Here is a 12,715-nt window from a genome sequence, read left to right as displayed (position 1 = left end):
AGGGTATTTGTTGAAAAGGAATGGTAGATTGTTTTAATGACTGAAGTTTGTATTGAGTTCGGAAATTGGGAATTAACCAATCTAATCATCCCCCCCCCCCCCTTCCCCATTCCCTCGTAAAATGCATCCCATACTCAACACAAAGAGGAGGGAGAAGAGAGCAGAAGCACTAATCAGGCGTTTCGATTCGATGGACAGCAAGTCGGTTGCGTACGTGGACGCGGCAAGTGGCAAAACGGGGGCGGGGGTCGCCTCGGTGGTCGACGGCCGAGGTGCCCCGGTATTAGCCGCCACCATTAGAAGCCGAAACACGGAAACGGCATAAGAAGTTGCAATTGCGCTCGCTTGCGTCGGAATGCAAGCCAATTTCATAATCGGCGATAGCAAGACGGCCATTCGGAATTTTGGAAAGAGTAGGGTCTCGCCGGAAGCGGCAACGATTCTGGCCACTAGACGACTAAATAGAAATATTTGCCTAATTTGGACCCCCAAGGCCTGCATACGCGTCCGTTCCTAGCAACGAAGCGGCCCACGAGTTAGCCCGAGATCTCTACTTCCGGGTAACTGTAAAGCTGCCAGACTGCCGGAACATGGACGAGCGTCTGCAAAATTATACGGAGATTTTTTAATTTACCAGTTAGGCAGGAAACTGCTTCCACCACAGGATAACAGTCTAACCAATAGGGAGGCAGTCGCGTGGCGGCGCCTGCAAGCTGGGAAGGGGGAACATTGTAAACCCACTCTGGGCATATTATGTTCAGATGGACAATAGAGAAAAAGATAAATGCAAGCACTGTGGGGAGAGAGGGACCCTCGACCATATAATCTGGGATTGTGCTAGCTCCCTAGGGGCTAAAGCAAATATAGATTGTAGAGAAGCCTGTTAAGCCCTGCTAAGAAGTGAGGTCCCTGCTCCACAACAATAAGCCATCCGCCTGGCGGAAGAAGCCGCGAAGAACCAAGACCTTTATGCCTGTTTCTGATCGCGGAGCTTTCGACTCCTGTCCCTTAGGCCTGCGTGCCAGGGGCGAGGATTGGGGGGCCTCCTTATCTGGTAGAAGAAAAAGAGCACTGCAGAATCTGCATGGGAGTAATGCGAAAGCACGGATACTGCTATTGGTTGCTTCTGGTTGCTTCTAGTTGCTACATTCACTTCTTGTTTGCCCATTTTAGTCTTTGGTACTTTCCAATAGGAGAGTTTCCTAATTCAGCGCCATCTGGCGAGTGAAGCAAGAAGCCTTTGCTGCCGCCATTAGCTTGGCGAGCCACTCCGGTAGAGTCCGTACGCGCGCGTACGCGCGTGTAGCTGTGACGCTATCCGCGTGGAACCGCGCGTTTTCTCCGTGTTGCCGTTCCATCGTTCCAACTGCTGCGTTGAAAAGTGTGCCAGAATCATGCCCGTGCACTGCTGTGTGCCATTGCGCAAGCAAAGAGGAGTGCTCGACGAAAAGGGCTCAAAGGCAAGTAGGCTTGTTATCAGCCTTTTCGCATTCATGCACTTGTCTCAGTTCATGCGTGACCTTGTGTCTACTTCTTTTCTTTTAGGTCTCCTTCTTTTGCTCTCCGAGGGACGCTTATTGGAAGAAGAGGTGGCTTATTGCGATTAAACGCGACGAGGGCAAGTTTTTCACCGTTACGAAGTTCACGAAAGTTGGCTCGAGACATTTCACGGAAGACAGCTATCTTCCGAATGTAGCGGGGAACCGGCGTTACCTGAAACAAGATGCTGTGCCGGCTGTGTTTGCCTTTTGTGCGTCGAAGCCTCCACCGAGAAGAAAGCCTCGCAGCAGACAAGCATGCAGCCTAAACTCGACCATTACCGGTGCTAGCGCCGCTACATCCGATCTTGTGCCGACCACTGATTTTGAAACCGAGCCATCGGAGGCGGCAGAAATGATCTACGGGAGCATTCCTGCCGAGGCCAGCACGTCGAACAGCATCGGTGACGACGCTACGTGCGATTGCGTGTGTTCGCGTGAGGTTGCGGATCTCAAGGAAAAAGTTGACGCACTGACGGCGCACATTGAAACCCTTGAGGCAAAGCTTAAGGGCCAAGCAGAGGAACTCAGTTTGACAAAATCCTCTTTGTACAGGGCGCAACGTGAGCATGAGCTGGTAGAAGCTAAAAATGTACAGCTTGAAAAACAAACGAGTCGAAAATTTTCTGTTGAATGTTTTCAGGACAGCCCTGAATACATGGCATTTTACACCGGCCTTCCTAGCTATGAAGCTTTTGTAAGCTTTTTAACTTCCTTGATCCAGGGGAGAATTGCGAAAACCTTAAGGTCTAGTCAAGGAGTTATACACAGGGCTCTAACAATGCTGTAAGGCCCCATTTGCTGCCTGCCAAAGAACAGCTGTACTTAGTGCTGGTCAGGCTTCGTGTTGGGCTGCTGGAAAAAGACCTAGCCTACAGGTTTAGGATTTCGATGGCAACGGTATCCAGGCTGTGCACAACCTGGATAAGCTTCATGTACCTTCAGGTAGGCCAGCTTAACCTTTGGATGTCAAGAGAACTAGTGAATGAATCAATGCCAGCTGCGTTTATCGCACAGGGGTACTCTAGCACTAGAGTAATCATGATGCAACCGAAGTAAGGTGTGAGGTCCCAAGCTCTCTTGTACTACAGTCACAAACTTTCTCTACCTACAAGTCGGCAAATACATTTAAAGCATTGATTGCTATATCACCAGATGGGACAATCACTTTCTTGTCAAAACTATTTGCCGGATCGATTTCCGACAAGGACTTGGTGCAAAAATGTGGATTCCTAAAGCTTGAGTTTCAGCCTGGAGACACTGTAATGGCTGACAAGGGATTTAAAATAGACGAATTGCTCAACAAGATTGGTGTCACATTGAATACTCCTCCATTCTTACGTAAAGAATGTTTCACAGCAGAAGAAGTAACTGAAACACAAGAGATTGCAGCACTTAGGATTCATGTTGAAAGGCGAATTCAGCGCATCAAAGCATTTCACATCTTTGACAGGCCAGTCCCACTCACCATAGCGCCTGTCATCAATGAAATGTGGGCTGTTTGTGCATTTTTGACCAATCTCCAGAGCCCACTTATAGGGTGCGGCGATACTGAATAGTGCATTTGCACTCTTTGGTAGCCCTTTTTTTAATTATTGTATAAGTATGCATGTTCTTCCCTTATTTTCCCCTTATTATTAGTGGATACGTGATGTTACTGTATGATGTTTTATTATGCTGCATGTTCTGAGCAGTGTATCGGGTGCCTGGGCTCCGTCAAGCACAGTACATCTACCTTTTGCCCTTGCATCCAAGACCTCGTTGTGTGAATATCAGTGTCATAATGTCACTAGTATGTGTTTGGTGTCAGTTTGTAAAAAATAGTGAAGCAGTTCTGTTCTCATTTTATTGCGAAAGCAATACTACTTGCACTTTCAAGCCTTCAGCGTAGCGAGGCGGTGAGCTGCCAACTTGGGTCTCTCATTTCTCATGGGACGGTTATGTCCAAATCAGCCTGCCAGGACCCTGGCATTCACGTTACTAATATAGCCCCAATAAGGCACGTTCATAGGGCATGGTAATAGAGGGGCTTTATATGTGGGCTGGCAGGAGCTGCCAACTTGGGTCTCTCGTTTCACATGGGACGCTTATGTTAGAATCAGCCTGCCAGGAACTTGGCATTTCGTTACCCCTATAGGCCACTAAGGCACGTTCACACGGCTTGGTTAAAGCGCAGCTTTATGTGTGGGCTGGGGAAGAAGAAGATGAAGAGAATAATTAGAAGAAGAAGAATGCTCGGTCACCCACAGCTATTGCTTTCGCTCAATATTCGGTTCAGCAGCGTTGAACTCTTCTAATTTTTTTTTTCAAGATCTTAGATGACCTGCAGTTTATTGTTCTGCCAGAAATGGGAGAAGGGTGTCAAAGTAGAATTTGTCGAGTTTGTTTCAGCATAGCTGCCATGCAGCTTCATCGAACCTTATTCTTTCAATCACAATAAAATGTGGCGAATAGACCACAAAGTCTGCCCAAGTGAGGCCAGTTAGTGCCATTTGTCTAAGAACTTGATAATAATAAGCATCTTGGCGATCAAGCCTGATAACACCGGTGGCATCCTTCACGAGGCATGACCCTTCTAACCTTGGAAAGTCCACATATCCTTCATTGAGTAAGGACACTTAACCTCAATAATTCCGTGGCTGCCTTCTTCTGGGTCCCAGACTATCCTATCTGGTGAGGCTCCCAGCCACGGGCAAGCTGGACTTACAGCAAGTCCACAGTGGAATGTCTGCACGTCGTGCTGAAGGGCCTGCATTGTCGTTGCATATTGGCGTATGGCTTGCAGCTCATTTGAAATGCCGTACCTGAAATAAGGACAAGAAAGCTGGTTCTACACTGCACTAAAAGCAACACCTCCAGTTCATAAAAGAAAGACTGCCAGTGAAAGCAGAAATATGACCATTATTAACCCACGCTGAATGAGGTTAGCTAACTTGTAATGCGTTAAAAGTGATTTTTTTACAAGACAGCATGAATGATTATGACAACCTGCTCATGGATAGGAGAAAGTAGTTTTTCATGTTGTCACAGACCAATGCCAGCAATACTATGTTTGGGAACAAGCTGGTGGTGTACGTGTTGACGCAGAATTTTCCCTTTTCCTCTATAGTTTCTAACCTCACATAGTTACGCCTTTAATGTACTGTATGCCCTTAGTGTGAATTCATATAATTGGTCTGGCTTACATTTTTTATTGTTCCTTCTCTTGTCACATTTTAGGTTTTGCATTAATGTTACATACTAGATTATGTTACTCCCTTTGTCCACTTTTATCTTGTGTTTCTCCTTGCCAGTACTTAAAAGCTTGTTAATTATTTCATTTTGCCCTCACTATTCCCTTAAGTTGTTCTCATTTGGATGTGGATAGGTCAAGAAAGCTGTGCATACAGTACAGGATGATGATAAGGGGGGAGGGGAAGAAACCGTAACGACATTCATGGTGAGCTTTATCATATTGATCGTATTTATATGCTGTGAGCAAGAACGTTCTGATGCATTCTAGCAATGCGAGGAGGAGAAAGCTGTCTTATTGAAAGGTCAGCACATTGATTGTCGGAAGGTGCTGCTGAAAGGTTTGTGATGACCAGAACCTGTTTAATTCATCAGCAAGCCTCACTGCGCCATAATTACGATATGACATGAACGGCCAACACTGTTAAGTTGCGCTGACATATTCATGCGTTGTATGCATGAACAATATCCGTCATTTTTGGTTGCTGAGTGGGCTTACACATATTTTTGATGTGATACCCAAAATGTGAGCTCTTTATTTTTTTTTTCCTTCTTTCGTGGAGATGTCCGTGCTTAGGCTACACATGACCACTTCTCTTGCATATGCTGTGGTCGACGGCTGGCAGAGATGCCCGTTTAGGTAACTTTTGGGTCATCGAATATCGGACCTTCACATTTGGATGAATCCACCGTCAACTGGTTACAAGAGAATGATTCTCTCCTTGCTCCTCCAGGAGAGAAGCCTAGCACATCTAATCCGACCCCTTTCCTGGCACTTACACGCCCTTTTTTTTGTTGACCAAAGGTGTGGCCGTATATATGAAATAAATAATTGAAGCAAGAAATAAATCTTGGCAATCTGCAAAATATGCTTGCACATTTGATGCCAGTACACTTAACCTAGCGATTACATTTCGTGACATTCTGTAAATTGCAATGCATGTCTGCTAATTATTACAATTGCTGTATGTGCTGTACCAGTGTACCTAGGCAGCTGTTTTCCCTCTTTGTGGTGAAGTTTCCAGTCTTCTGTTAGAACAAAGATTGTGTTACCTCAGAATATTTTCTCACATGCATCAGTGCATACGTTGCTTGAATGCTTCAGTGCACCCTTTTAAAGGGACACTGAGGACAACTCCATTGAGGTCTCAGTAAATATTTGATTATTTCTCTCATTATGGTTGTGTTGTCTGGCAGCAATTGTGGCATATAGTATTTATTGGTGAGAAAAAATTTAAATTGGAAGCCTTCCCATGAGTCGATTCATGATGACCTTGCTGAAAAGGACGTGTCACTGCCACATTAGAGTGGCTCATGGCACAATATATCTTGCGGTAATCTGCACCAAAACTTCTGTGTGGAAGCATGCCTTTTACTTGCAAAATTGGCCGGTAATCGCAGCATCTTTGTTCTGTTTCTTGGTCTTTCCATCCTTTTAAAACCTCTGCTTTCATTTTAAGTGGTCTCTTCAATGGTTTGTGGGGTTTAACATCCCAAAGCGACTTGTGTGGTCTCTTTAAGATTAGAACACTGTATGTTAGCGATACACGAAAACTGCTTTCCATCCTTAGTGTCTCTTCAAAGGAATCCGACAATAAAACACAATTCACAATAAGTATTTCAATATCTATTGCCATTTGCCCACTTTTGCCTGGGGCTACTTGGAGCTTGTTTTACTTCACAAAAGGAGCTTTGTTTAACAAAATAAATACAGTGTAAATTTCACTGAATTAACCATATTAACAACTCCCTCTTGTGTAAACTCACTGAACATCTCAAATGTGTTTCGTCAGCACTTTACTTCTGGGCTGCCAGGAATGGCAGCTATGGGATGTGGTTTTTATGGTAGGCAACCACCTTGGCAGGAATGTTGCTTTGTGAGCTGCGTCGATTGGTGTCTACCCAAGACTTGGACATCACTTAGGAATATACACAGTCAGCAGTAGGACGGTGTACATCGGACCTGTGTTGGCAGTCATTTTTTCAGAATTGCAGCGTTGGAACCAAGGACCATATGGCATTACCTTGGCCTGCATGTATGATAACACAACAAAAACAGGACATAACTCCGCCTAACTGACAGGATTAAAATTGCCATGCAGGCCTTGTGCTCAACACATCACTAAAGGCAACAAGCACTGTTTGCCATGTCAGTCATAGCAATGATTCTAGCAAAGCTACTTTCACTGTGTAGTGTTTAATATTTTTAACAGTGCAAATTTATACAGTTTTGGTACTCTTGCAATGATTTATATCCATATACCTTTTTTATCCCATAGCTGCAGTTGGCTATCATGACATATGGAGTATTTTGTGACCACCCGAGGGTATTGTATGACCTGAAATCGAGATGCATATGTGTATTTTCACACTACACAACCAATATGAAGGTGCAGCGGTGGCGTAGCGGTAGAACATCCGCCTCGCATGCAAGAGGACCGGGGCTCAAATCCCGGTGCCGCGCAATTCTCCACCGGATGAAAAAAAAAAATCCGCGTGTCGATGGAATTGCATAAACAGGTTTGGGGTGCGACCTGATGTCGGTGAACACCTCCGGCAACGCACTCCCTCACCAGAACAGGAGTTGGCCACCCTGGTGCAGTAATTGGCCGCAACCTCCTATGATAAGCTCCATAAAACCCTGGCCCTCAGTCACCAGCGGCTGCGGAACAACTGACCACGGCGGCGGTCAGACCTGTGACGCAGCAGGGGGTGCTAAGAAAGCCTGGCTCCGCTGGACAGGCCGCCATTGGAAACTGACCCTGGAAACGTTTAATGCTAGAACCCTAGCTAGTGAAGCTAGCTTAGCAGTGCTGTTAGAGGAACTAGAGGGCATGAAATGGGATGTCATAGGGCTTAGTGAGGTTAGGAGGCCGAATGAGGCATATACTGTACTGAAGGATGGGCATGTACTGTGTTATCGAGGCTTACCAGAGAGGCGACAACTAGGAGTAGGTTTCCTTGTCAATAAGTATATAGCGGGTAATATAGATGAATTCTATAGTATTAATGAGAGGGTTGCAGGCATCGTAATAAGGCTTAATAAGCGGTATAAACTGAAGGTTGTACAGGCCTATGCACCTACATGTAGTTATGATGACCAGGCAGTTGAAAGCTTCTATGAAGATGTAGAATCGGCAATGCGAAAAGTAAAGACGCAGTATACTGTACTAATGGGCGATTTCAATGCCAAGGTAGGGAAAAAACAAGCAGGAGACAAGGCAGTAGGTGACTATGGCATTGGTTCTAGGAATAGCAGGGGGGAGTTACTAGTTGAGTTTGCAGAGCGCAATAACTTACGAATCATGAATACCTTCTTCAGCAAACGGAAGAACCGGAAATGGACATGGAAAAGTCCTAACGGGGAGACTAAAAATGAAATCGACTTCAGAATGTGTTCAACCCCCGCCATTATGCAAGATGTAGAGGTAATCGGGAAAGTGCGATGCAGTGACCACAGGATGGTGAGGTCCCGAATTAGCCTAAATCTGAAGAAGGAACGCAACAGATTAGTAAGAAAGAAACCCATCAACGAATTAGCGGTGAGGGGAAGGGCAGAAGAGTTCAGAATCTCGCTACAGAATAGGTTTTCAGCTCTAACTGAGGATGGCGACATTACCCTAGAGGCAAGGAACAATAATTTCAGAGATATCATTACTGAGTGCGCGGTAGAAATAGGCGGTAGGATAGTTAGAGAGGATACCGGCAAGCTGTATAAGGAGACGAAAGATTTGATTAAGAAACGCCAGAGTATGAAAGCTTCCAATCCAACAGACCGGATCGAATTGGCTGAGATATCAAAACTAATCAATAAGCGCAAGGTGGCCGATATAAGGAAGTATAACATGGAGAAAATTGAGCATGCTGTAAAGAACGGGGGAAGCCTTAAAGCGGTAAAGATGAAATTGGGCATAGGCAAAAACCAGATGTATGCGATAAAGGACAAGGCGGGCAATGTAATCACTAATATGGAAAAGATAGTCACAGTAGCCGAGGAGTTCTATAGAGATCTCTACAGTAGCAAAAGAAGTCAGGACCGTAATGAGATTGGAGGTAGGGAAAAACAGTCAGACGTTCCACCAGTGATGAAGGACGAGGTCAAGAAAGCACTAGAAACTATGAAAAGGGGGAAATCAGCTGGAGAGGATCAGATAACTACAGATTTGCTGAAGGACGGGGGGGGGGGGGGATATTGTGTTAGAAAAACTGGCCACCCTGTATACGCAGTGCCTGGTGTCATCGATGGTACCGGAACCATGGAAGAATGCAAACATTATCCTCATTCACAAGAAAGGGGACTCTATGGACCTTAAAAATTACAGACCAATCAGCTTACTGTCTGTTACGTATAAGGTATTTACTAAGGTATCGCTAATAGAATCAGGACAACCTTAGACTGCAATCAAGCAAACGATCAAGCAGGGTTTCGGAAACGGTACTCTACTATCGATCACATCCATACCATCAATCAGGTGATAGAAAAATGCTCGGAATATAACCAGCCCTTATACATAGCATTCATTGATTACGAAAAAGCATTTGACTCAGTTGAAACCTCGGCGGTGATGCAGGCATTGCGAAATCAGGGGGTAGACGAGGCGTACGTGAAAGTGCTGGAAGATATATATAGTGGCTGCAAGCAACCATAGTTCTGCATAAAGAAAGTAACAAAATTCCCTTAAAGAAAGGTGTTAGGCAAGGAGACACAATCTCCCCAGTACTATTCACAGCTTGTTTAGAGGAAGTATTCAGAGACTTGGAATGGGAGCAGTTAGGGATAAGGGTAGACGGAGAATACCTCAGTAATCTGCGATTTGCTGATGACATTGCCTTGCTAAGCAACTCGGGGGATGAACTGCAAATAATGATTGATGACCTAGACAGGAAAAGTAGAAAGGTAGGCTTGAAAATCAATATGCAGAAGACTAAGGTAATGTTCAACAGCCTCGGGAAGGAACAGCAGTTTACATTAGGTAGCAAAATACTAGAAGTAGTAGGCGAATATGTCTACTTAGGACAGGTAGTAACCGCAGATCTGGACCACGAAAAGGAAATAACAAGAAGAATACGATTGGGATGGAGCGCATTTGGCAAGCACTCGCAGATTATGACTAGCAGCTTACCGGTATCGCTCAAGAGGAAAGTATACAACAGTTGCATCTTGCCTGTACTCACCTATGGGGCTGAAACGTGGAGGCTAACCAAGAGAGTTCTACTTAAGTTGAGGACAACCCAGAGGGCTATGGAACGAAAAATGGTAGGGGTAACATTAAGAGATAGAAAGCGTGCAGAGTGGGTCAGAGAAATAACTCAAGTTACCGATATTCTAGTGGAAATTAAGAAGAAGAAATGGACATGGGCAGGACATGTAGTGCGAAGAGAGGATAACCGATGGTCGCTGAGGCTAACAAACTGGATTCCAAGGGAAGGAAAGCGTAGCAGGGGGCGGCAGAAAGTTAGGTGGGCGGATGAGATTAAGAAGTTCGCAGGGGTCAAGTGGATGCAGCTAGCACAGAACCGGGTTAAGTGGAGAAATATGGGAGAGGCCTTCGCCCTGCAGTGGGTATAATCAGGCTGATGATGATGATGATGAATTATTTAACTTCTCCGAGTTCCTTTTAGATCTCTGATGCCCCGACACACATGAACGTCACACGGGCTGACCGACTTTTAAGTGTTGTCCAAACCTCTCTTTTAGATCGGGAAAAGCGTGAAGTCCCTGTGTCTCCACAGCTTACGCCTGGCAGCCAGTCGACGAGAAGTTGGTGACACATGTCTAAGTTTGAATGCGAATGTACAAAAAGGGCGACCACTGAACAATTAATAAAAGGCTTTATTTCATGCAGTGGTTTTTTGCTATTTTTTCATGCTTGGATGCTACCAGTGTTTGTTTACAGTGCTGCTGAAGACTTCATGGCCTATCAACTAGCATCTACTGGTGCCTTTCTGTCATTTTATAATGCCTTACTACAGAGTCCATACCTAGTGTCCATACTAGTAAAAGTTGCCAAAAATTGTAAAACGCTGCAACAGATCACCCTAAAGATTGATGAGCTGTAGAAGCAGTGCATGCAAGCATTACAGTGAGCACCTGTTTGCGTTTGCACTTACAAGCAAAATAGTATTTATGGATGCTTACTGGATTGCTCTTACTCGTGACAGATCCCTCTCGGCAGTCAAGTTCTTGAGACCCTTCACTGTCCAGTTCTCATGTTTCATAACTGCACCAAAGTTGGATGCAGTCAGTCGCTGCCTGCCATGCAGCACTCTTGTTTTGCCCACGGCTACTTTTCTCCAACTTGTGAGCCTCGGTGATAGTAAGGGTTAGAGACTGCAAAAAGAAAAAAAAAAGGAAAATATGCTTGCACAGGTAAAAAGTAACATTTACCAGATAGATTGTAGCAGCAGCTGTACTTCTAATACTTTCATATTTGAGAGAAACGTTAGTTTGCTGTGCACTATGGTTGACATGCATATCCTCATATGTTTGCGCTGGGTGAGCAGTGACGTTCAGCACTTTACCATATTTAGACGAAGCCCTGTGTTTGCACTCTGTATGTTATGTGCATTTAAGAAAGATAATGTTAGGAACTGTAGCTGCAGACATTTTTTTCTAACATACTAGCCACATTTGTATTACTAAAGATTGTCTTACTACAACTTCTGTATTTACCTCAAGTATGGCTTTCTGTGATGCTGGCAGGTTTTGAGATGAAGCGACATACAGTGATGTTGAAGGTATGATAGTTGGTTCTGGTGGAACGGAGTCGGCTCCTCTTGATGTGGAACCCAACTTGATTTCTGGACTAATATGAGTGGAAAAATGATGAGGCATTAACGGCTTCTGGCTCCATAACATACTGCCTTCGCAAGTTTCCCCATAGGCAGAACTTGAAGGTTTCACTGTCATTGCCTGCAAATGCTTTGAAAATGGGGTTGGTGCCAGTTCTGCGAGATCTTGACCAAATTTTAGAGCAGCTTTTTTAACATCCTCTGCAAGCCTGGGTTTTTTGCGAGCTTCATAAAGTCGAGAGGCCGTGGCACACTCCCTACCACCAGGCCGTACGGACCTCCAATCTACATCATCTACCGCGCTGGATGATATTTTATCCCCACGCGGTCGTCTCCACTTCTGCGGCAGCTCCGTGCAGGACAGCTCAGGCGGCGGTTCTTCATACCCTTGCTCTTTGAGCAACACAAGTAACTTGAGCAGTACCAGAGCATGGTGACACACACCACTCTCCCGCGCAGCGCACTCGCATGTGCAGCCGTCGATGAAACCATCTTGCGTTATCACAACACTGACTTGGTATGGCGATGCAGTCTTTTTCTGGCTTCTAAGCACCGCGCGCGTACACGCACGAACCTGGAGTCACTGCACAAGAAAAAAAAAAGACGAGAGTTTTTGATTGATGTTGCTTACAGCACAACCGAAGTAAAAAAAAAAAATAGCTGGCACTCGGTTTAACCGGCCATGGCTGCTCTGAGTGCATTCGCATAAAGCTTGTGCGCTCTATTTTCTCACTCAGAATGAGAATGAGCATAGGCGGTTCAGCGAACAGAACGCATCTAGCATTCGAAGACGAAAAAAAAAAAAGCATAGTCGCAGAATGTGGCAGCTTACCGTATAGTGAATGGTGACGTTTCAATGGAAGCGCACTGAACGTAGCTCTCGGCGACAAACTTGTGGCTGCGCTCATCGTTCCGATTGCCGAGGCTTCTGGAAGCGCTGTACGCTTGTATTCTGTCGATGGTGAGGCTCTTCGGGACAGGAGAGAGGCTTCTGGACCACGACATTGCTAGCGAAGAGGAGTTATACGGTACAAATAGGATCAACCTAGCAAGGGAGAACGCGGACGCTAGGTGAGCAGCGGCGTTCGTCGCCAAGCTAATGGCGGATGGCGTCGGCGACCAGTGTTGCCGGACCGAATTAGGAAACTCTCCTA

The 12,715-nt window shown here is 45.4% G+C and overlaps 2 pseudogenes; one reads left to right on the top strand and one right to left on the bottom strand.

Moving 5' to 3' along the window:
- Positions 1-2,395: 2,395 nt before the first annotated feature.
- On the top strand, positions 2,396-3,593 carry LOC146197798 (uncharacterized; annotated as a pseudogene).
- A 17-nt stretch (positions 3,594-3,610) lies between these two features.
- LOC146197797 (uncharacterized) lies at positions 3,611-12,581 on the bottom strand (annotated as a pseudogene).
- Positions 12,582-12,715: the final 134 nt, after the last annotated feature.

Source organism: Amblyomma maculatum, chromosome 2, assembly GCF_055883805.1.
Source record: "Amblyomma maculatum isolate TAMU_Amacu chromosome 2, ASM5588380v1, whole genome shotgun sequence".
In the NCBI taxonomy this organism is placed as follows: domain Eukaryota; kingdom Metazoa; phylum Arthropoda; class Arachnida; order Ixodida; family Ixodidae; genus Amblyomma; species Amblyomma maculatum.
Note: the sequence above shows the minus strand (reverse complement) of the source record. Positions and strands in the feature narration are given on the sequence as shown.